Genomic DNA, 26851 nt, shown 5'->3' on the forward strand with positions numbered 1-26851 from the left:
AATGGACAGGCAGGAAATGAGGAAACAAACATAAACTGGAATTAAAATATCCAGGTGAGTGTGATTTTTAAGCAGTGGGAAGTCAATGAAGATTTTCTCTAGGAGAATATGTTCAAGATTGTAAAGGAAGAGGATTCTCATGATGTTGTTTGTGATGCATTAAAGCGAGAAGGTAACTAATGTGTATGTGTTCAATACATGCCAGAAATTGTATTCTACATTTTGTCAATGAATTGAAATGTTCATATCATTACTTCGTGTCATTCATGAGAAACTGAAGCTTAGAGTAGTTAACTATCTAAGATCACGTAAGCAGTTGGTGGTGCCGCCATGCTTTAATCATTCTGAAAGAGTCCAAAGCACCTCATGTTTCCATTAGTCTACATGGGAGCGCATAGGATATGAAATTATTGCCATTCATCCAGATGAGAGGTGGGACTGAAATAAGAAAGGGGCAATGAAGAATTGATATTCAGAAGTCATTTCTGAAGGGACGAAAAAAGAAGACCTTTTAAAAACACAGATTCAGGGTAAGATGAAAACTCTTACCTTTAGAATGGATAAGCAATGAGTCCTACTATATAGCACAGAAAACTATCCAGGCTCTTGGGATAGACCATGATGGAAAATAATGCAAGAATGGGAATGGATATATATGTATGTATGACTTGGTCACTTTCCTGTACAGCAATAACTGGCACAACAATCAACTATGCTTTAATAAAAATAAAAAACAAAAATAATTTAAAAAAACACTAGTCAAGGATAAGTTCAAGGTTATGAGACTGGGAAAATATTAAAACAAGTGGCAACATTCAAGACTGAGAACCCAGTAGAGGAACAATGATTTATTTTTCTGAAAGGAAAAGGGTCACTGGTTCAGAGAAAATTGAATTTGTGACGCATTGAGTTTCAAGGGTCCAGCAGACATCCAAATAGAGAGGTCCAATTAGGAGTTGGAAATGCAGCTGTAGATAAGAATTGTCAGGGATGGGCAGGAATGGGCAGCCCATCCTGCCCAGTGGGGTTGAAGTCTTGAGGAACAGTGAGAAGTCATGGGCAGAATATGTAAAGAAGAGAAGCAATGACATTATCTAGTTAGGATGATATGTTTACATGGTTTCTTCACTATTAAAGGTCAAGGTCGTCAGGACCATGCCTTTACCATCTGCACGTTGGCATACCTCAGAGATTTCACCCTCTAGCACACACAGTAAATACTGCACAGGTGCTCTTTTGGTAAATGAGAAGCACACCAAAAGAACAGAATCTAAGGGATAGCAAAAGGGAAAAGAGACTCAGAAAGGGAACAGAAAAATTGATTAGGTGATGGGAGTGCTAAGAGGAGAAGAATGGAAGCCACAGAAAAAGAGTATTTCAAAATAGAACTGTCCCACAGATTGAAATGCATCAGAGATAGAGTTGGGACAAGGACTTAAAATCGGCTATTAGATTTGTCAATAAGAGAACCCTGAAAAATAGTTTCTTATTCTAAATTGATCATTGGAAGTAATCACTGCGATTTTGAAATATATCCTTTGATGAACTGGGAGTCAGTCTGGGTAAAGCAAGTTTCCAAACCCACAATTTAGCTGCATACCTAGTAGTATAGATCTAGCGTAAAAGAATACCAGGCAATTAATTGTGCTGAGTTTCATTACAGGTGTCCTAATTTAAAGTGATTCCTGCTGATAGGACAGGATAGGTGTACATTAAAGGGAGAAAAATGAAACAAATATACTTTAGAATAAATTATAATTCTTTAACAACGAAAACCCCAAACACAGAGTATCTGAGGATGCACTGATTTGCCTGAAGATTTCACAAAACTGGAGTCAGTTAACATCTCGCAATGAATGAAAAATAAACTGAGAAGGCAAATATAAAGATCACAATTCTTTGAAAAAAGAGCAGGTGCCTTTGATATTTCTGTTTTTATGTTTCATAGTTTCAGTGCTTCTATCTTTCCATGATAAGCAAATAGCCATTTAAAAAACTCAGTCTATTAAGAATCAGTATGTTGTTCCTGGAAAATTAAAGACTCATAAATATGCTATACCTTCCTGTAACTCAAATATCTTCATTATTCTTCCTAATCAGGTGGAGTTTTTTTAGATAATAAATATTCAGACATATTCAATTATGTATGATATAGTGATATTATAATATTTCATTGGAATGTTTTGAGAGAAAGGGGCTAAGATTTAATAATTTAGATTTGAATAGTACTGTTTTAGGGTTAAAAATAATAGTAGAAAAATAACTGTAGTTTCTTTACAAAAATCAGGGTAGATGTCCACTAAGCATCAGATACATAACAGTGCTTTATAATTTTATTTATATAATGTCTTATAAAGTCCAAAAATAACAACCAAGTTTTTTTTTTTGTTGTTGTTGTTTGGGTTTTTTTTAACCCACAAGAGAATCTGACACCTCTGAATTACTGAGCCATCATTGATCAAGAACTAGCATGGCCTCTTAAAGCCCATAATAGCTAACGGGAAGTATAGCTATAGGCTATAGAGTTAGGGATTTAAAAATGTCAAGCAACACTAATAATTCATGCATCCTGGGACCATAAAGCCAGCAGCATGTCAATAATAATGGCATGCTCTTTGGAAAACAGGTGAAATTAACATGCTAATGTTTTAAGTTAAGAGAATACTACGGAACTTTGGTAAAAGAAATGATTTTCTCTAGCATAGGAGGCTGCTGATTTGTGCTTTATGTGTTTTGCTGCTACTTATTATGCCTCCCAGACATGTATCCCAAATACAGGGCTGCACATACTGTCAGTTGACAAAGGGCCTGACATGGCATAATAGCAAAATGTGTAGGCAGTAAAAAGAAATGCACAAAATAAATATCAATACCTGAACAAGTCATGTGCACTGGAGGATACAAGCGATTTCACATGCAGGAAACATTTAAGAAAAGAGATGACAAAATAATGAAAGATACCTTTAGGAAGCCTATCCTTTTGTTAAAATAAAATTTGCTGAGATTTGTTACTCTTATTTTTATTATTTCAAGATAGCCTGTTTTAGAAGCCACACAACGTTTAGAAGCAAGGCTTCGACTCAGTGCTTTAAGGAGCTACTTGGCTCTTCAGGAATGGTTGGGGTTTTTGTTTGTTTGTTTGTTTGTTTGTTTTTGTTTTTCCCCATGGTCTTCACTTTCTAAAGAAGCCTTAAGAAAACAGAGGCATTTGAAGAGGGAAGGAGTGCCGGACACAGGAGAAAAGGGAAATGGTGTTTTATTGAGCGATTTTTTTTATTATCACTCTGGGAACCAAAAAAGTGACTACATCTATCAAATAAGTCTCCCTCAAAAAAATCTTTAGATCAATCTTTAATGAGAAAGAAAAGAAGGGAAAAAAAAAAAAAAAAGATGTCCGCTCAGGTCTTATGCACACAATTCTATAGCTTTTCCTAGCTAATCAATATGCTCATGGTTCTTAAATTTAGTATTTGAATTAAATGCCCAAGAGCCTTGAATGACATTCACCCACCCATTAAAAGATATATAGATCAATTATATGGCATTGATGAAATCCTTGATATGATTTGTGACCCTTTAACTAATGACATTTCCTCCAAAGTGACAAAATCACAACAAAACATAAAAAAAGAGCACCTCATTACAAAGGAACCCGCCATACATTATTTAAATCTTTCCCTCTGAGAGCAAGAGCTGGAATGCATACTGAGTAACTGCTACTCAACATGAAATAATTCTTTTTCATGAACTCAGAGTACTGATTTCTGACTGGTCATTATGAGAAAAACAAACACCATCTGCAAATAATAATTAGAGTGCAAAACTATTTAAGCTTCTGACTAGAACATAAAATATGTATATAGGGGCTCTGAAGCTAGTAAAAATATAATGTAGATTACTTTAAAGCATTCACATTTATGTTGCTCAACCACTAATAAAATGAAACAATGTTAAATCCGCTTTCTTAAATTCTATTAAAAAATCTCTCGGTTGAATCAGGAATGGTTCAGCTCACTTGAAGTTACAGCCTGGTTTAGGAAAATTGCATTTTATGGCTCTTCTATTGATTTTTAGCAAATTTAAATCTGTCACTATCTGCTGATTCTGCTTACCTTGGAATTTAAAATGTCCATAGTATTTACATAGCATTTAAAAATTACTGTTTCAACATATTGTATTTTTAATGCAGCTCTATTTTTGTGGTTTATATAGCGAGCTTGTTACCAAAAGGACGCTTTGATGCCAACCTCCTTTGTAGCATACAATGAAATCTCATATTTTCTTTAATCAGCAATGGCATATTGACTGAAAAATAAAACCATTTTTTATTCCCTTTCTTTATCCCCTCTCCATTTTTTTCTCAATGATCAGTGTTTCAATTGTTTTGCATTTGTAGTTTCCAGTAAAACTTGTACTTAGTAATACAGGGTAGATCAATACTTTAAAATTATTTTCAAAAAAATACAACATCATCTTCAAATTAGTCAAAGTAGAGATATCAAAATTTTAGTTTCTTAGCCTCCTGATAAAAATTCTGCTCAAAGATAAATAGTTATCATTAAGTTTCTGCTATCTATAAAATACACGTAAAACTCAGATCATATGCATTTGTTGGATGCTACCTCCATCAGTTATGCTTTACTTCCCTATAATTTTGCAAATGATTTATTCAGTGGATGGGCTTGAGATTTATTCAGAGGATGGGCTTAATATTGTTTAAATATTTTGATGAATAATGCACATCGATCAATATAAAAACTAGATTTTTTCTAACCCCTGTTGAATGTGATTCTTTTCCTAAAATACACATTACCAAACGGAGGCTATATAGTCAGTTGCTAAGCATCCATTAAAAATGTAATAGCCCACATGCGATGAAAGTCACTATTGCAAAAATGAAATTTGCATTCTTCATGCAAATTCATTCTGATATGGAGCTCCTCAGCAATATAACATTAGGGACTTACCAATAATTTTATTGGAATCATGAAAACATATAGGGTTATTCTTTAGGCAAATATAAAAATTTCAACTTTCCTGAGTTTTTAACTAAAACCCACAGCATTTTGCCTACTATTTGAATTTACTCCGGAGATTTAAAAATTATGTTAATGAAAATCGATTTCATATCACTGGTCTGTACACTGAGAAGTACATTTTTTGTTTGTTGGGTATTGTTTGTAGCGTGAAATTTTCTGGGCCACACTGTAGAGTTGTTTTGACTCAGCTATCAATTAAGGGAGAAATGGAGATGAGGGAGAAGGAAATCAGGGTTCACTGAATCCCTATCATTCATTCATCCGTTCAGCAGTCAGCTTCAACTTGTTCCTATCGTGTAAGGAATCCTGTGCTACACAGCACGTCTGGTGCTGGGTAAACGTCATACGTGTTAACTTGATGCAGTGCATTCGTAAGCATTTTCTATTCCTATATGTATTCAGTGAAAATGTGCTAAAGAAAATGTGCTAGCTGTGGTATGTATCACAAACAGAAATCATCTCATAGCACCATCACTCTTCCTCAGACCTGTCTTCCTAGGAGGAATTGAGCTATCATGGCCTATTTCTAAGTTACTCCTGACCTAAGAACTCTCCTCCATATCTGTAGTTATCAGCATGGTGGCACGATAACAAAACATAGTCATTGTTAGGACTAAGGCAAAGATGCTTTACTGACTCTAAGACTTGGCTTTGAACTACCCTAAATGAAATGAATCAACTTCTACTGGTTTCCAAACATGACAGATTCAAGTTCTCCAAAGTCAATATTGTTTATGAAAAGACATTTAAAGTATACATTGAAATCATCTTCTCAGGAAAAAATTAATGTTGTAATAAAATTAATTATAATCTGACTGTAATATGTTTGGTGGGTTATAAAGGTCTTGTTCCATATGATTTTTAAGTTATTTCTTAGTCATTATTTTCAAACCTTCTTTGGGATTTTAGAAAAACTCTCAACTTACCCTTGTTGTTTTACCCCGAAAAAGAGACATTTTTCTATACATTAAGACGAGTGCCTCATTTATTACTAAAAATTATACAAACCAGGTTATCAAATATATCCCAATTTGTTGCCCGTAAGTGATATAAGTAAATGAGGATTGTCTGAGGGTGTTTTTTTTGGGCTGTCAGTCAGGATACATCACTTGATAAAGGGCACTTTTTCCTCCAGTACCAGGAGCTGAGTCTATTTTTTAAATAAGATTTTTGTGATTATAAGAGCAATATCATCTAATCTTAGGCAATTTTGAAAGTGTGTAAAAGTGTAAAGAAAATTAAAAGCACACACAGGACATTCCATTACCTCCTTAAGTTTGTTATGCATTTTAAATATTAGAGAGAAAGATGAATATATATATATATATAAAGATATAGATATATATGTAGATATGATTCCTTATGAATTCCTTATTCCTTATGAATTCCTTATTCCTTAGGTAATCCTTTTTTAACACTTGTTTTCAAGTGTCAGTTTTTATTTATTGTAAAGCATTTCCTATTTGATAAACAATTTGATAAACAATTCTAATTATTTGTGATCTCTTTTCCTCATATGAATGTATTATAATTTATTTGCCCAGTAACATTTTGCTGCATGTTTGTTATTCCCATATTTCAATATTACAAATGTCATGTCATAAAAACCTTTCAGTACAACTTTTAGTCAACATTCTAGCTTTTCCTTGTGACAGGTCTCCAGAAATAGAATTTACTGCCTCAAATGATACAAATATTTTAAGGTTCCCAAGGCATTTTGCCAAAATTTTAGAGGGATTATCAACTCATCCCCACAATCCATGCTTTAAAGTGTTGTTCTCACTGTCCTTACATTGTTTGTGTGTCCCAATTTCAGTAAAATGCTACCAAATTGAAAGTCAGGAAGCAGCATGATGTGTTGTTTGAATGTGTAGCCCCACTGGCTAAAGAGGAGGCCCCGCCGCATTAATGATACGGGCTCAGAACAGATGGCAGGGTCTAAGGTGATCTGGCCTGGCTAGAATTTCTCACTAATAAATGTGAGACTACGTTTCCAGATAAAGCTCAGGGAGAGAAAACTCTGGGAATTTTACACAGCACACACAATGGACTTGACCTCCAAACAAATGGCCTCTGTTGGGGTAGAAAGAAAAGAACTCCCCAATGTCATAGACCAGGATGCTCCCTTTTTGTCTTCATGTCTTTAAAATATGGACTTTGGGAGTTCCGTCGTGATTCAGCGGGTTATGAACCCGGCGTTGCTGTGGCTGCGGTGTAGGTCAGCCGCAGAAGCTCTGATTCAACCCCTACCCTGGGAACGTCCATATGCCACAGGTGCCGCAGCCCTAAAAAGCAAAACTTCCATATGCCACATATGCCGCAGCCCTAAAAAGCAAAAACCTAATTAATTAACTAATTAATTAAAAAATAAAATGAGGACTTCATATTAAAATATACATATAAATTTATAGACAGAGATTCTTTGGTAGACAACCGACCAGAGACGTAACCCATCTATTCATGCGGTAGCAATAATTTGAGATGTAACAGTAATAAATATCTTTGCAAAATGATATTCATTCAGAACAGTTTTCTGAGTAGCTGCTTAATGTTCTGGAAGGAATCTTATGTGATTGTCTTTTTTTTAAAAAAGCCTCATCTATATCTCTGCTTTATATAGTTTTAACTTAAGAAGCTGGTAAGAGCGTATATCAGTATCACTAATAATCAGACCAGAAAAATCAGAAAATTATTTTGACTTTTCTACTTTCTCATGAATAACAGTTAATATATTATTCCATATATTCTGCTATTAAGTGGGTGAATGGAGCTATATTTCTGAAATTAAATTTTATTGTCTAAATTGAGCTCACCTTAACAAAATATCACTTGACAAATTCCATGTATAGCCAAAATAAATTCATTCAACTTGGTTATTGAATTATAGAGAAAATCTCAGGCCTACCACATTTGTAGAAAAGGTAGTATCGTAATTAGCCAATAGTTATAATAAAGATTAGCTAATATATTTAAAGTAAAATATGATATTTTTAAAAAAGGAGTTCCATTGTGGCTCAGTGGGTTAAGGATCTGGTGGTGTCACTGTTGTGGCTCCAGTTACTGCTGTGGCACAGGTTTGATCCCTGGCCCCAGAACTTCCACATGCCATGGGCACAGCCAAAGAAAAAAAGAACCTAAAAATAAAATAGCAAAGTCTCTTTGACAGAGTTAGGAAATGTGGTCGATTAGTTCTTGGGAAGAAACTATTACAGAAGAATCATAACTCAGCAATGGCATAATTCATATCAACTCAAAATTGTAAAATGGCTTAGTAGGAAACATTAGTTTAAAGTGTTCTGGAAATAAATTTATCATATAAATTTATTCATGAATTAAAGTTTTTTTTTGTGTGTGTGGGCATTTGGAAATTGTTTCTCTTAACAGAACTTCAGGGTTTAGACATGAACAGAAAGACCTCCCCCTCTCCTCCAAATCTGATGCTTAAAATTTAATCATCAAATTGGAAAATATGAGAATAAGAACGATGTCTAGATAATAAGTGAGATAGCACCAACTCACCTTATTTGTTTCTCTTAATGCTGTAGAATAACAATAGTGCATTTTCCTATGTGTTCAATAATTTTTAGACATTTTTCTATGTGTCAAGTCAATGTTTGCAAAAAATGCCAATAAATAGTTAATATGTTGGGTAAATTTAATATATCATATGTACTATTATTGAAGATTATAAGTAATGTTATAAATATGTTAGAGATAGCTGATATATAGTTTCATGTCCTCTACATTTCAAAGTTATGAGGAGATGGATCTGCTGTGCCCTATAAAAATGGGCAAAATTCCACTGTTTATCCATTTGATGCAAAAAACAAAAGGCACAATCAAGGGACTCATGTGTTGAAGCCAGCAGTTTCTCCAAAATTTTCTAGAAGTACGAAAAAGTTCAAATGTACTTCAGTAAGTTCCTCAGAAGTGATTTGATGGTGAACAGTCTTCTTAAGTCATTTCAAGTACAAGAGCTGCCATTAAGATGTCTGAGACAAATAGTTACAGACTGGGCATTTTTCTGTAATTGTGATCCAATTTCACGCTGGTTTCAAGGTCATAAAAGCTCCAAGGGTATTCCTGGTACCTGATCTCAATCTCCAACAGATGAGACCAGCTCTCATGAGTACATGCTGTAACAAGACTGTCTTCAAAATTGAAGAGATTATTACGGAAGTATGAGCAGGATAATGTGTCAGGAAATATACAAAAGATTATTAATAAAGTGAAATGAACATAGGAATCAACTGCTTAAGAGTCACAGGTTACTGACATCATCATGATGACATACAACTTCCCTTAGACTTCACTTGTATTTTTAAAAGCTTTTGAGAGAAATGCAATTGACCTAATCTATCACGAGTACAGACATATGATCCTTTTCCTCTGGAAAACATGGCAGACTTTTTTTTTTTTTTTTTTAATTTTCCACTATCGGATACTATTTCCAAAGTTTAAGGGCTATAGAACAAACGGAATAGCTTTCATTTTATAGTTGTGTCAACGCTACCCAATCATGGTTGTAGAGCTAGTTATTCTTTAACTTCTCTTACACTCTTGGGGCCCTCTGCCCTCCAAGACATAAAAAGAGAAAATGAAGTTGCATTGTAGTAGAAGAGATTAAAGCTACATATAACAATTTTGAGACAGGAAGAACTGTTAAAATTTTGAACACACTAAAGAAAATTGATAAATCAATCCCTCTCTTTCTTTCTCTGCCCCTCCCCCCCTTTCTGCCAGTCAGTCTGTCTATCTGTCTCACGCTTTTTCCTTCTCTCACCCTCATCTCTCTAATGGGTTTAAAGACATTCCTTTCTAAAGTTAAACCGATTGGCATGCTGAATTCTGTTTTAGAGATTGTATTATTACACACGTCAGATGAAAAACATCTTAAATTAAAAACAAAAGATATTCAAAAGAAAATAAATCAAATTGCATAGATATGCCATCTCATTCTTCTCTTCCAAACCATTAATAATTACCTTTTAAAAAACTGCTCAGAAATCCAGTTTGCTACTTTGAACCCCCAATTTATTATTGAAAGCTACAGGAAAAAAGAAAACTTCAAGTCACTACAAGCAGACTCATTTGCTAATTGCATTTGCATTTGCATTTATTGGAGACAAAACTCAAACACTTACTTCTCATAATCTTCATCATCGAGGACACTGGAAGCAATCTATTCCAGTAGAAAGTTGAGATACAAAATACAGAAATATTTCCTGCTATAATTTAGGCTCCAACAAACTGAAAAAGAAAAGAAAAGGAAAGGAAAGAAATACATAGTAGTTTTTTAATGTTACCATTTCCTTCAAGTGTCAAACACAGAGTTCCCTAGCAGGTGCACCCGTTCATCCTGATGTGTGTGAATGGTTTGCAGGGCTTCTGGGTCGAGCCTGGGGCCAGACCTTCCCCAGCTTTCCGTCTCTGCTGGAAGAAGCCTCCTTTTTTAAACCCAGTATGCTATATAAATACTATTTTCAATGAGAGCTATCATGTGGAAGAATTTGAGAAACCTCACTATACAGTATACATGGTAGCCAGTGACGTAGGTAGTAACGTTGGGAGTTCTCCTAATCACAATGATAAATACATAAAGTGGGCTTAAAACCCCTGTAAGGAAGAGAAACAACGTCTCTTTTTAACCTGCTAGTTTTTAAAATGGTTTGTATTTGATGCCAAAATCTTCGAAAGCTCCCAGGGAAATGTGAACAGTAAAGGAAACTATTACATCCTTTAACTTGCTTATATTTACAGCACGATGATTAGCAAAAATCTCCTTTACTCTAATCAAAAAAAGGGATATTTATTTTGATATTCTGGTTTTATACTTTCCTAGATTAATGGCACTACTCCATGGACTTTTAGACCACTGCTAGAAAAGATCATTTTCTCCATGTTTTATTTTTGCAACTACAAGTGGAGTTTTAGGGAAAGTCCAAAAGTCAGGTAGTTCTTTTGCTTTCGATGGGTGTATGCTCTATGTAAGGGTCCATGCATCTTCGTTCCTATTTAGTGGCCAATATATTTCTTCTGGTTTTTGGAAGTACACTCACAGAAACCCCCATGCCATTCTTGGCTCTTGAAAATTCTTCCATTTTCCAAAGAATCCACACCAATAAAACAGTTTTGATTCAAAATGAAAAACAAAAACTCTCATGCTTATTTTGTTTTGAATGTTTGTATGTACAGAGTTCTATTTTTAAATTGACCTTATTTCAATATAGTCTTTTATTATCTTTAGATTTAATTTAGCAGACTTTGCCTTTAGAATTTCCTTGCGAAAATGTAGCAATTCAATTTTTATGTTACCACAGAGAAATGAAATACCAAGAAACCAAAGCCCTCACTACCACAAAGGACTATAAAAAAGAGAGGACAAAACATTGTTTGTCTCAAGGCCATCATTTTAACTCACCAAATTTCAATTCACCGTCATTTTAACTCACAAAATTAAAAAGTGGACAATGTTTAAAGACACTTTCGTTATCCTAAGTATATAATTACAAGTCATCTTAGCCACATCAAACCTCTGTTTCTTCATATCCTGTAAAACGCAAATAAATTACACACCAGCTTTAGTGTATAGATATTAAGTGTCAGTCAACACTATTTATAACACTATTTTCTAACTCATTTAATTTCACAGTTTGTAAGATATGAACTAGTCTCCCCTCTTCACCATCCTGCCTCTGCCCCTTGAAATATTTATAGTTTTCAAAAGGAGCAGAAAAATGCCAAGTTTAAAAGATAAAAATAAGAAATTCAGTGTATTTTCATTAAAACGTTAGGGCATTTAATGGTCAGAGACTGAAGGCTAGGCCCAGAATAAACTCTTTAGTCAGGGTATAAGCAGGTTTCAGAGAAGTTGTGCCTGATTTCCTAGACCCAACTCTAACACTTTTTGGTCAGTCCAAAAAGACCTGGACGCTTATTTTTAACAAGGATAATGATGGCTCTTTGGAAATGACTGTTTTCAATTTGCATAAGAGCCAAATGGCTATGCAGAGAATTTTTAACTGGACAGTTCTAGAGACAAGCATGCTGAGTGAGGACAGATCATCTGAAAGACTGCTGAGATTATGTGTGTTTTTGCTGTATCCCAACACCGAGAACTGTACCTGGCACATGACAGGTATTCAATAAGTCGTTGTTAAATGAATAAACAGGCTTGGGGACTAGAGAATGATTTCCTTTGGGATCCATGGAGATTTGTTGTAACTCTCTAGATGTGGTGGCAATGAACCCATTCACTTGTCCCCAGACTCCTTCTATCTGCATTTGGGTAAATGTCAAGTCAGTTATCTGCATCTACACCTGTATAACCTGTGACCTCCCCTAAAATCAGAGTTCCCCAAATTGGTGGAAGGGAATGAATTTAGGGTTACAAAGCCTAGCTTCCAACACTGAGCAGCCATCTAGTCTCCAGATAGCAACTGCTACTCTAAGAAATATTTCCTAACCCTGCGTGAACATGAGAATCAAGTAAACAATCATTTTGGGAAAAAAAAAAAAAACAAAACCCAAAGGATTCTCAAGTTTTCCTTTGGAATTCTGACTCCAGAAATCTTCAGTTTAAAAACACACCTCAGGAGTTCCCATTGTGGCTCAGTGGTAATGAATCTGACTTGTATCCATGAGTTTGCAGGTTTGATCCCTGGCCGTGCTCAGGAGGTTAAGCATCTGGTGTTGCTCTGAGCTGTGGTGTAGGTCGCAGACGTGGCTCAGATCTGGTGGTGCTGTGGCTGTGGTGTAGGCTGGCAGCTGCAGGTCTGACTTGACCCCTAACCTGGGAACTTCCATATGCCACAGGTGTGGCCTAAAATAAATAAATAAGTGAATAAATAAAATTAAAAAATAAAAACACACCTCAGATAATTTAAATCATTAGGCCAGTGTGTAAACTGCTTTCCTAAAGCATCCATCCGCATTTTCAAATGGCTCCATTAAAAACTTCTATGAATGAGGGTTCCTGCTGCGGCTCAGCAGGTTGAGTTTTGACATAGTGTTCATGAGAATGTGAGTTTGATCCCTGACCTCACTCAGTGAGTTAAGGATCCAGCCTTGCAGTAAGCTGTGGTGTAGGTTGCAGATGCAGCTTGGATCTGGCATTGCTGTGGCATGGTGTAGGCCAGCAACTGCAGCTCTGATTTGACCCCTAACTTCCAAATGCCGCAGGTGTGGCCAAAGAGAAAGAAAAAAAATAAATAAATAAAAATAAAAACTTCTACAAATGAACTCGCCTGCCCAAAGTTTGGCACAAATGGACTGTAGGAGCCATCTTCATTTATTCAGCCATGCAGTGTTTACTCAAAAGTATTTAATGAACAGCATATGTGAAGCACTTTAGGGAGAAAAAGAAAAAGGCAGGACTTTTCATACCCTCCTGGAACTAAGTCTAGATAAAACAATCCCGGAATTTAGACTCATTGTGGAGTGAAGGGAAGGCTCTGATGTGACATAATCAGGTTTGAGTGTTGGAAACATCACTTTGGGAGAAAAGTCAGATGTCGAGTGGGTGGGGGCATTGGACTTAGGTCCAGTAAGTAGTAGGAGGGTTATTTCTGTAATCTAGCCAGGCGGAGATGAGAACATGGACCAGAACAAAGACAATCTAGACAGGAAGATGGCGCAGGAGTATTTCCATCTAATTGTAGTAAAGAATATTAGCTTAAGACCATCAGTCACACTGAAGGTCATATTGATACAAGGAATAAGGAGATTCCAGCAACTATCTAATATTGATAAGTCATACTAGTCACTCCCTCAAAAACATTAGTCAGGTACTTAGATGTTTGTGGTCAGGTCGGTGATACTAAGATGTATATAGTGCCTATGACACAAACCTTGCTTTTATGGGTCCACTTTACGTGAGAGAATCAAAATTATGCAGAGATAACTATAAGAATACAGTACTTAAAAGGAGGGCTATGATGTTAATATTAAAAGGTACCGTCACATTAAAGAAGGGGGTGCATTTAATGTCTTAGAGAATATTTATGTGGGAACATATTGAATAAATGATCCTTTCAGAAACTGTCCCTTCTTGAATAGTCTTCTGCAAATTATGGAATGGTTTCATACATTTATTTATGGCCTATTCTTGTTGAAAATGAGTGGTGGGTAAAGGGTGATATTACCGGCCACAATAAACAGAGGGTGAGGCATGCCATGTCAACGGTAAAATTAAATCCAAAAAAAGCACAGAAGACTTCCCAGAATATTATTTACAAAAACCACCATGTTTTGGATCAAACTTCTATTTAAAATTGCTTTTTCCATATTACTCTATTGAGGCTTCCTGCTTAATGAGATGTCTGGCAGGGAAGATTTGGAGAACATTTATTTAAAATGCCAGAACTGCTTTCCACTTTGCTAAAATGCTAGCAAGAAGCTTTGAAAGTGGCAACACACTTGCGAGACATCATTGTCAGATTTCCCCTAAAGGAACGATGTGAATAGATAGGAAGAGAGCCGTGAATCAGATCGTCAATGCCAAGCTTACGCTATTGAATTTCCACGAACATGTTCCTAATTTTGCAATCATTTCTCCATTCCAGGAATGAATTCCACGGTTTGAATTATTATTTTTTGTTACAACTGTTTAATCCCACGGGACTCTTTATCCTATCATTCATCCTGTTCTGTCATTTGTCCTGCTCCTAGATAATACATATGTCAGGAATTAAAGCAATTTAAAAATTAGCCAGTCCAACACAAAAGTTAATAAAATGAACTTGCTTGGCAACAATCAGAACGCAGACCAAATTGAAACAGAAATAACATACATTGTCTGCCAGATTGGATTATGCATTGGGCTAGGTAGTCTCTCAGTGGCTCCATGTATTTCTAGGCCAGAACTGACTACACTGTACCCATGTTAACTTGTTTCCACATTATCTACTTTTCTTATGAGAATATGTGATTTTGGAGGAGAAGTATGACGCCTTTTCAACTTTGTATCTACAAAAATCCCTGGCACAAAGTTATGCTCTCAATATTGTATTCTGGATGATTGACTGACTGCCTAAATAAGTTCATGAGATTCTTCTTTATCTGACTATTTGCATTGGGCTTATGCTCTTTTTCTGTATCAGTTATTCAGGCTTTGGATTGACATAAAATTTAATCTGAAATTCTTGAAACGTATCTGTGAATGGAAAGCCATGATATAAAAATAAATATTGTATTATTTTTCATTCTAAAAACAAAAAAAATGTATTCATTGGTTCTGAAATTCCTGAAATTTTTAATAGACAAAATTTATATGAGTACTTGAACCCTCCTGGAATATTTTTTCAAACAGGAAGAAAAAAATTACCAGCTATAAGCTTGAAAAAACTGTCATGAAGAAAATAGTAACCTAGAGTGAAAATATGTGCAGGTAAGAAGAAAACAATTGCTGACTTCCAGAAATAATATAATTATTCAGCAATCCCTTTCTAGTATTCATCCATTTGTTCGACTGCATTGTCTTCCAATGTTCTCTGAAGGGTAATTAGGTAAATACTTAGTATTCTTACAATAATACCTTTAAAAAAAGATATTCTGCTGCTCAGAGAAAATAAACATCGAACAAGGGAAAGAACCCTAAAGAAAAGGATAGACATGCCAGATCTAAGGGGAGAAGGAGCATAAAAGAAGCAAATAACATAATCAGCTAAGATGTCAGAATGTAAATCAGTGGAAAACATAATTGTACTTTAATCTATAAATAAGACAGTAGCCCAAGATAATTTGTACTGCCTCCTCATGATCTATGTTGTCATTTACACTGAAAATAATGCCATGTGAAATGTTGTCATGTGTATATGAAGTTGGTGCTATGACCCATCAATAACAAGTCTACAAAATTGTTTTGTTTGGGGAGTAAGGATGGATTGGCAATAAATTCATTCACACCCGCTCATCTGGTCCTCTTGTGAGCAATGGTGTACATTGGCAAGTTGAAGTTACAGCTGCAGTTGGAGAGCCTAGACTAAAACAAAACAAAACAAAATCCAGTGAGTGAAAAATCAATCAGATTGTAATTAGTGCATAGGGGAGATTGAATACCCCAATCTGACATATTAGCACCAAGTTCTGACCAGCTAAGTTTGAATATCCATATGGTGTCAAATAATGCAACTACATTTAAAACCAGTTTTTAAAATAAACTGGAGGAAAAAAAAAAAAAAAAGAAAAGAAAAAGGATTCCTATCGGCTCAGGGGTAACACCCGACTAGTATCCATGAAGACGTGGGTTCCATCCCTGGCCTTGCTCGGTGAGTTAAGGATCCAGCATTGCCATGAGCTGTGGCATAGGTCGCAGACACGGCTCAGATCCCATGTTGCTGTGGCTGTGGCTTAGGCTAGCAGCTGTGGCTCCGATTCGACCCCTAGCCTGGGAACTTCCATATGCCAAGGGTATGGCCCTAAAAAGACAAAAATAAAAAATAAAATAAAGTGGTAATGTTATACTCTGATGAATTTCAGAAAGCATCCCCAGTTTTTGTTGTTGTTGCTGCTTTTACTGTACAGCCTTCTATCTGTGCATTATAAAGACAGTCAGCCATCACTTAATACTATAACTCTGAGAAAAGAAGAGGAAAATGCTTTGTATGTCTCAACCTTTTTTTTTTGGTAGGAAAATGCAACCCACGTAACATTTTGAGTGGTTGGCTCATGTGGACCAGACCAATCTGACAGGAGATTTTGATGTCCCCACAAAGTAAATGATTAGAAATCATTACACTTTTGGAGTAAATGCCTCCAGCAGAATATTGTAAGAAGGCGTATTTAAATGATAAGAATTACCCAACACAAATTTTACAGCCAAGCACAGTGACTCAGGAACTACCCTGTACCATGTGCTAGACAGGCTCCTTATATAATAGCTCGTACTTGATGCTCACAATAGAGCTATGTGCTAAGTGTTGCCATCACTTTCTAGACAGGAAACTAAATCTTGGAGTAAATCCTGTCCAGTATCAAAGAGAGTGAAAGCTTCAGAATTTGGCCACAAAGACTCCAAATTCTACAATCATTTTATTTAAAGTAAGGTAATATTAAGCCACTTAGCTCAGTTGGTTAGAACATGGTGCTGATAAAATAAAGATAATATAAATATAACTAAAAAAACTTGACAGAACTCAGGTAATTTGTATTATTTATATAACCAAAGGTGTAACTATTTGACCTAAAAACCCAAGTGGAGAATATAGATTTTCAGGAAACCGTAATTTGTGACCAAGAGTTTTACAGATACAGAATGTCTTGACAGAAATACCCTATTTTCTGTTATTCTAGCTTTATCTTAAAGACTTTGCTAGACTGGCAAAATTCTTGGGTAGTTACAGCATTCCAGTGATTCTAATGTTTTAAGAGATGGTTATAAGCCTGAAACTAAACATCTGTTAGGCTAAAAATAAAGGCATTTCTTCTGTTAATTTATCCAAGACTTCTTAAAGTGCCACTATCAGCATGGCTTATGAAGACCCCTATAAATATAGATAGCCCAATATTCATTTTATTAACCACGTGCTCCAAGTCGAATCAAAGCGACTCTAATTTACCATCCTCCATGAAGTTTTTCTGTTTAAACAAACTCAGGAACTTTATTTTATTGACGGATTAGATAGCAACTGAGAAAGAGTAAAGCTACTACTACTTACACATATACATGGGTGCAAGTTTTCAAATAATTAATATGTGTGTATGTAAGTGAATTACAGCAAAACAATAATTTCAAAAATAATTAGAAGGGTCGTGGAAAGATTCCTCCTTTGCACTCCCACAACCTCCTGTGAATTCTCCTCCATTACTTACCATGTTGTGTTGAATGCTTTCTCCCTGACCAGAGTATGAGCTGCGTCAGGTCAGAGACTGTGTCTTTCTCCCTGTGAACCCAGTGTGTAACGCAATGACAACAGTCACCGTCTACTTTGAAAACATACATAATATAAAGTAAAAACCAAATTACATAAATAGCGTCATAGGTTAGCCCACATTTACACCCATGAATGGATCCGATGTCTTCAGAGTACTCCTGAACGCTTGGAAATACATCTTTAGTTCACACGGGCACAAATTTTACAGAAGAAAGTTATATTTAATCATGTATAGATGAAATAGAATTATTACTCAAAAGCAACAGGAGCCACCTATAGCGCCTGTGACAGAAGCTGAAAGGAGTTGACTTTCCTTGAATTCTAAGCAATTGTTGCATGCTGGTCTCTGGACAATGATATAAAGCTGGTAAAGTTTGTATCTGAGGTGACCTTCGCTCTCTATTTTTTGAACTTCTTTGACCTTTTGCCTCTGTTCCCAGGCATCCAGAGGCCTTGGGATGTGCTCTGACTGCCAAGACTCTGATGTTGAGGAAAGAGCACAAGTTTTGCCTTCCCTAGAACTAGGTAGCCGGCTTGGGTGTGAGTCAGTTTCTCTGACATTTAGTATCCTCGACGTAAATTTAGAGTAATAGTGCTATTTCTCTGGGAGAAATTGTGTGAAAGGATGCAAGTGGGAAGGCTCTGTAAACCACAAAACATTGGGTAGATGTTATTTAAAACAGTCTTAAAATTGGGGAACTTCTAATGTCCTCTCTGCTCTGGAGTATCTATGACCTAAATAATTTCATTCGGTCAACTATCTACATCCTCTTTTTTTGGTGCAATTGTTGGCACAGAAAAAAATCTGATTGTTGCCTAAATTTATTCTCTTTAAGCTAAAATGCCTGATAAACATAAAACCACTCTGCTTTGTTAATACTGTTAAAGAGGGGATTGTAAATCCAGTTACTCTGGAGGCTGCTGGAGACCAGTCCCACTCCTGACTAAACTGACTACTAATCCCTGCCCTAAGACATACAGGGGTCAGAAAGGTGGCATGCCAGAAAGAAAAGGCTATTTATCTCAATTTAAAGCTCCAATACATAGAGGATGGTAATTTAATTTCCTGAAATTTGCTTGTCTGAAAGTTTAATTAAGAGAAACCAAGACACTAAAATAGTTTTGTATTAAATATACGGAACAGTGGTACTTAACTACTTGAAGACTTATGTTGCTATAGTTAGATTGTTAAAATTATATTTATAAAAGAAATCAAGTGTAACCATTTTAGTAATTCCAGAAAGACAAACTGTAAGAGGTAAAATTAAAATTAGGGAAAATGAGACCATTTATAATGGGTCGTTATGACTCTGAATAACGATGATTATTGGTTCTGCTTAATCAAACTGTCATCTAACATAAAATAGATATTAAGCTAAATTACATTACATTATCATTCTATGATGCTACAAAATTTTAATGCAAAGCTCTTTAAAAAAATAAATCCACAAGAAAACAGACCCAATATTAACCTTTTCTCCCTATTTCCAAATGGTTTTAATTAGTAAAGGAATCCATGTAAAGAGTGAAAAAAACTGTATGCTGTAAAGTGTTGCTTTTTACTACAGCAAATGATCGAACATTTATTTTTATTTTTTAAAGCATCTAGCTTTAATATAATGCTTAATGAGGCCAGGATCAACCTTTGTCGGACTTTTCTTCTGTTATTCAGCTTCATTCCACTGGCCTTCTTTCCCTTCCCCTCTGCCGACTAAATCATGTAGAGGAATCTTTGGTTTTTCTCACCATCAGCACCATTTCTGAATCTGACGGCGCTCAAGTGCTACTTCTCTAAGTACTTTCTGAACCCCCCAAACCAAAATCAAACGTGAAACTACAGACTCACTGAATCAGAAACTTGGTGGCAGGGCCTGAGAGTCTGTGTTTTAATGTTCTCCTGAGGTGTCTTTTAATACCTCTGGCTTGAAAATCATTCTCCTTGAACTACTGACAATTAGAAAAGACAACCTATCGATGCTAAAGTACACTATTGCTAATTTTAACACTTAGTTGGTTAATATTGAATCCTTTAAAGATTTATTGAGAATATACAATTTGCCAGTCTGTTTACTAGATACCAGTGCTAAGATAATGATTTCTCTCATACATCTTTAAGCTTTTTTTTTTTTCTTTTTAGGGCTGCACCTGCGGCATATGGAGGTTCCCACGTTAGGGGTCAAATTGGAGCTGTAGCTGCTGGCCTACACCACAGCCACAACAATGCAGGATCCGAGCCTTGTCTGCGACCTACATCACAGCTCATGGCAATGCCGGATCCTTAACCCACTGAGAAAGGCCAGGGATCAAACCTCATGGATGCTAGTCAGATTCGTTAACCACTGAATAACCACTGAGCCATGATAGGAACTCCTATCTTTAAGCTTAATCACAGGATTTTCCTCTGGAATTACTATCTCCTTAATATAGCATTATTTATTCAGGAATTAGTATAGAGTCCCGAGTTCCCTGTTTCCACAAGTATAAAGCAAAAAAAGTTTTAGTCAAATAAAACAATAGAGTCATAGGAGCAAAACAATGATGGAAAGTGTGTAAAGTAGACTCAACATAGTTAAAGAGAAAATGAGTGAATAGGAAAACTGAAGCATGCAAATGCAGCACCGAGAGAGAAAAAAAGATTTCAAAAAGGACATTAAAAATAATTTAAAAGGAGTGGAGGCAAAAAAAATGAAGAGGCTTTGACATATGTCTAATATTAATTCCAGTAAGAAATAAGAGGGTTCACAGGGAGGGGGGAAGTAGTTGAAATGATGGTTGAACAATTACGTGAACTGAAGACAGTGATGAGTCCACCTATCAATGTTAGATAAAACCTAAAACCAACTTAGTCATTTTGTAGTGGGTTGCAGATCATTAAGGACAAAGAAAAAAAAAAAAAATCTTGGCATCAAATAGAGGTAAGGAGGAACAAGCTCCTTATTTACATAAGAACAATCAAACTGATAGCAGACCTTATCAGCATTAGGAGAGGCTAGACCAGAATGGAGGAATAAACTTCAAGGTGCTGGGAAATAACACTCAAAGTAAAGCTGCACATTTACCAGAGAGGGTAGAACAAAAAAGTTTAAAGAAATGCAATGCCATACAAAGTGGGTCACTTGAAAGAAATACTAAAGGACATATTTCAGGAATAAATAAATCCATAAAGATACAGGGAGACCCTGTGTAAACAAGCGGGTAAAGTATATCAAGTTTAATTATTGGGTAGAAATGACGATAATTTACAGACACTAATTTTTATTGTTTAGATAAAAACAAGAATTAAGTGACAGGTAATGCAACTCTTTATTGACAAGACATTTATAAAAATAGGTTGTCAACAGCCCATTTTATATCTTAAATTAATTCGAGGTGATATCAAAAAGCACTTGAATTAACATTAAATGTGTAATCAAAATCCGTTTTTTTTATGTTATAAATTTAATAGCAACTTAAACTCTCTGGATTTAAAAACAGATTTTATTTTTACTAGTTTTCCCTAAAAGGATTATTTTACAAAACAATCAATTCTGTTATATAGTTTTTAACACGTAAAATATATCACACATATAAATTGTTGCATGATTTGCTCCTCACAAAGAATAAAGGCTCCTTTCTTAAAAACTATTCTACTTATCAGAGAGAGTCTAATTTTTCAATTCATGGACATTAGCTACTATTATAGTAAGTAGTTTTGACCTACGGAGATACTAGAAGAAGCAGTGTATGTGGCAAAAAAAGAGCAACTTATTACATAATTTAGAAGATTTCTTATGGAGGTAGATTAATGTGCTGCAGATCAGTAACTCTCACTTACGTTGTAGCTATAGTTTTCAAAAATCATGTTCTTTTAATTTTTTCACTGTTTAGTATAGTGTTTTCCCTTGAATTAAGCTACAACAACAACAACAATGTTTTAATGAGAGTTTTTGGTAAAGTCAAGGAGGTAAGTTCCCTTTTTCCTAAGAGATGTTTGGCTCTGTTTGTAAGACTTTCTTCAAGAGTACAACAAAGAAATAATATGAACTTTCATATTTACTGAGAAATTCAAAGGATAGTCTCAGTTCAGTATTTAATTTAAAAACAAAGAAACAAACTGTTGGCATGACTCACAGGGGTCCATTGTTAAGGACCAGTAGAAGTTATCAAACATTTGGTTGGTTCATTCAATCAGGAAATAAAGAGGTATTCAATTCCCTGAAAAAATAATTAATCAAATCATTTTGGTGTGAGCAATGCTATTTGAATCTTTTTGTGTAGAGAGTGTGAAAATAAATTGATTCAAGTTTTCCTTTTTCTGCTAATTGCTACAGAAACACAATTTTAAGTCTTTTTTCCTAAATTTTCTTTTCTTACTACATTTCCATGTAATTAAGAAAATGATCCCCTTATTTCTTTCTCCACAATTAACGGGTACATTCTTCCTTCAGACCCCTTAATCTTATGTCCCTGAGAAGCAACTCTCTAGTTCTGCCACCATGACTTCCGTTCCTGACTACAGGTTGTGATTATGAAGCGTGAAGACAGAAGTGATCCTTTTAACTCTCGTGCTGCAGCCTTGGAGGACTTTTTCCCTGTAGAATTAAAAGGCTAGAAATATACTACGAGTGCCAACACAATTAGAAGAAAAACTACTATGAAAAAATACAAATAGTCTACACATAAAATGCTGAAAAACAAAACACTCCCCGCCATCCCCCCCCCCCGCTATTAATTAGGCTACATGAAACTGAAGAAAACAAGTCACTATAGATATTGGGATTATATAGAATCCTTCTTGCAGCAATCCCACCACATGAAGTTGTCTAACATAACTAAGGTAATCCGTGATTTTAAAAAGAAGAAGAAGGGAAGGAGGAGAAGGAGAAGAAGAAGAAGAAGAGGAGAAAGAAGCAGAAGAAGAAGAAGAAGAAGAAAAAGAAGCAGAAGCAGCAGCTAAGGAAAGAAAGACAAGAAACTGTGGGATGTTTGAACATAGTATAGTTTCATCTGGAAGTAAAAAGTCGAATGAAAAAACAATTGAGAAATGTTGGGGGAAAGTTAGCGAAAATGAAGAAATAGAGAAAAGAGAACAGATAAAGGGACTCCACAGTGATAAGAAGATATGACTCAATTTTATTTATTTAATTAGTTAATTAGTTATATAGTATCTCAATTCATCAAGCCTGGGCATTTGCAGTTTTTAAAAATCAGCGATTGTATAAATCTTAAAAAGCCATTTTCTTCAAATCTGAAATTATGTTTACAATGTTACTATCTCTTGGTTAAATCCTGTACTGTGCAACATGTGTTCTCATGTGAACCTAATACATAGACTGCCATATCCCTATTATTTTACACAGACTGTTGCAGATACTGTAATCAACTAGTTTATTACTCATTTATATCTGCTTGCAGGAGGTTAATACTGTAACTTGCCATAATAGAGGAAGCCTGAAAAGTATTCTAAATGCATTAATAAGAAGGATGCTGTATGGATTTATAAATCTTACCACCTATAGAGTACCTACCATATCTATGCACTATACCTTTGTTGCAGCATTTTTGTCTCACACAGAGAGAACAGGAGAAAAAAGATTAAATTCTAAGCTCTATGGACTTACCTACAAGGAAGATTTTCTTATAAATTGTTCAATTTTTTTAAACAGATAGATACTCATTTATTTTAGGTGGTTTAAGGCTTTTTTTTTTTTTTTTTTTTTTTTTTTGGAAACAAGACTTTGAACTGTGGCTTTATTTAGGTCAATTTACCCCCAATAATTGTGCATCTGAAAGAGTCTCAGCTGCTTTTATTAAAAAAAAGATTTTCCAAATAATGATCTTAGTCAAACTCAAAAAATTTCATCACTGTTTATAGCATGATTCCTCACATTCTCAGAGTCACCATAGCATTTTAATAAATTTTAAACCATGTATGATACTCATTACTTAATTAAGATGGTCTTTCCTTGTAATAATTTTCTAAGTAAGTTGTTTACGTATATAAATGTCCTATTTCTGACAGTGTATTATTGAAGCTTTTATTTTTCTTACTGAATATTAAATGGTTTTTGAGGACAAGGATAGACTTAGCAGAAGTTGCTCACTGCATAAGCCAAGATGAGCCATTCACATTGTATACTTTGCAAATTTAAGTATTTACAACCATTTTCTGCAGATAGCAGTACGGTGGCTTCTTCTAATAAGATTAGTTTATTACGAAATTCCTAAAGATGGTGTCTGCTGAAAAAAAAAAAAAAGCACAACCTAAAAGTTGAGAATATCTTTAATTTGGCAGAAAAACTGAAGGTCTTAAGCCTGGGGCACAACCTCTCAGATAGTTCTGAGGGACTGCTCCAAAGGGGTAAGGGAGGGGCCAGGATATATAGCAGTTTTGCAACAAAGTCCAGGTAGTTGGATCATCAAAAGATTACTATTAATTAAAGAAAACCAGATATAGTAAGTCAAGGAATTTAGCACTTTTCTATGTATTTGAAGAGGCAAGGTCTGGGCTCACTGAAATCATTCCTTTGATATGCACCTCAGCTCTCTGGGGCCAGTATCTGCTTTTCTCCATCCTAAATCCCCTCTGTGTGCACCATTGGGGGTGGCTGTGGTGGCTGAGGGATGCAACATCCTTTGTTTACTAATATGATAAATAACATTTTTTTTTTCATTGGCAATGGACACGAAGTGTCTTGAGGACGGGTGCCTTTCCAAATTGCACAAAAATGCCATATGAATGAATGGCTGAAAGCCCTGTTAGGTTTAATTGTTCAATGCCTGGCACATAGGAAACACCAGGGAAATGCTCGTATGTTCAAAGAAGATTATTTTATTTATTGAAGTGTAGTTGACTTAAAATATTATATTAACTTCAGGTGCACAACATAGTGATTCAATATTTTTGTAGATTATACTCCATTTAAAGTTATTTAAAATATTGGTCAGAGTTCCTTTGTGGCTCAGTGGTAATAAACCCAACTAGTATCCATGAGGATGCAGGTTTAATCCCTGGTCTTACTCAGTGGGTTAAGGATCCAGCATTGCTGTGAACTGCAGTATACGTCACAGATGCGGCTCAGATCTCTTATTGCTGTGGCTGCGGTATAGGCCAGCAGCTGTAGTTCTGATTTGACTCCTAGCCTGGGAACTTCCATATGCCACAGGAGCAGCTCTGAAAAAATAAATTGTATTCCCTATGCTGTATATTACATCTTTGCATCTCATTTATTTTATACCTAGTAGATCATATCTCCTAATCCCCTTTCCCCTCTTCCCCCTCCCCACTTCCTGCTGGCACCTCTAGTTTTTTCTGTGTATCTAGGAGTCTATTTCTGTTTTTCTATATTCACTACTTTGTTGTAATTTTATATGCTACATATTAAGTGAAAACATACAGTATTTGTCTTTGTCTGACTTATTTCACTAAGTATAATACCTCCACGTCTGTCTGTGTTATTGCAAATGACAAAATTTCATTCTTTTTATGGCTAACATTCCATTGTGTGTATATATATATACACACATTTGTCTTTTTGTCTTTTCTAGGGCCGCACCTGCGGCATAGGGAGGTTCCCAGGCTAGAGGTCTAATCAGAGCTGTAACTGCCTGCCTACACCAGAGCCACAGCAATGCCAGATCTGAGCCACGTCTGTGACCTACATCACAGCTCAAGGCAACGCCAGATCCTTAACCCACTGAGCAAGGCCAGGGATTGAACCCTCATGGTTCCTAGTCGGATTCATTAACCACTGAGCCACGACAGGAGCTTTTTTTAAATTTTTTGTATATATATTTAGACATGGCATTGTCTTTATCCATTCATTTGCTGATAGACACCTAGGGTGCTTCCGTAGCTTATCCATCAATGAAGTTACTTGAGCACAAGGGCTTTAACACTAACTAAACTTTACTTAGTTCTTATGTATAGTGTTATATGTTGTATGTAGGTATTTCGTTGTGACTAATATTTATATAACTTAGTAAACCCACTGAATGGAAACAATTCTTAAATGTAATCTGTTTTAATAGTAAAGCAAATTAAAGTATTGAAGATATCTTATACCCATTTGTACTACTTGTATTAAAAAGCACTTTAGTTAAATGTAAACTTCATTCTTAACTCTGATTTTCAATCATGGTAAATTTTTGAAGTCACCAAGTACAATTTGCTATTAACTGGTTTGATAACTGAATGGATTACTATAAGAAAATGAGGTTTTTATGGCAGCAAACTCCTCCCACATTGAGATATCTCACTTGATGATAGGTTGGGAGCAAAATTACTATGCAACTAGTCATTTAACAAGTAAGTTACATTTTCTCTCACAGAGGAGCAGTCAATGAGAGGCAGAGGGCTGAGGGTGAGTGATGAGAGCGAGGTGAAGTGGACACTGTGGACCAAACCCACTTGGGAGGAGGCCAGGATCAGCTTCAATCTGAAGGCAACATCTGAAGGGAGTCTTAATGTAGGTTTTTCCAGTAAGACAAAAGAAGTCAAATAAAGCAGAGGCAGTGCTATGAACAATCATTAGAGATCTTTCTTTCTTTCTTTCTTTCTTTCTTTCTTTCTTTCTTTCTTTCTTTCTTTCTTTCTTTCTTTCTTTCTTTCTTGTCTTTTTAGGGCCTCACCCATAGCATATGGAAGTTCCCAGGTTAGGGGTCAAATCAGAGCTGGAGTTGGAGCTGCCAGCCTTACGCCACAGCCACAGCAATGCCAGATCCAAGCCGTGCCTGCAACCCACACCATAGCTCATAATAAACCTGCCTCCTTAACCCACTGAGTGAGGCCAGGGATTGAACCCATGTCCTCATGGATACTATTTTGGTTCCTTACCGCTGAGCCACAATGGGAGCTCCAAGATCCTGACATTTCTAAAATGTCTTATTCTTTATACTGCAAACCTCGACTATGCTCTCAGAGCTTGCAGTGACTCTGTCTTAGAATTTGCTATTTCACAG

The 26851-nt window shown here is 35.6% G+C and overlaps 1 long non-coding RNA gene across 1 annotated transcript in view; it reads right to left on the reverse strand.

The window, feature by feature from the left end:
• Positions 1–26851, reverse strand: part of LOC146404230 (uncharacterized) — a 126948-nt gene that overhangs the window by 26876 nt on the left and 73221 nt on the right. The window contains exon 3 of the long non-coding RNA XR_014844675.1: positions 10184–10289. This is a non-coding gene — a long non-coding RNA (uncharacterized LOC146404230). The remainder of the gene's footprint in view (positions 1–10183; positions 10290–26851) is intronic.

This window comes from Sus scrofa, chromosome 4 (genome assembly GCF_054392235.1).
Source record: "Sus scrofa isolate SSC_HxYL_T2T_F1_AM1 chromosome 4, Sscrofa_HxYL_maternal_Yorkshire_Landrace_v2.0, whole genome shotgun sequence".
In the NCBI taxonomy this organism is placed as follows: Eukaryota; Metazoa; Chordata; class Mammalia; order Artiodactyla; family Suidae; genus Sus; species Sus scrofa.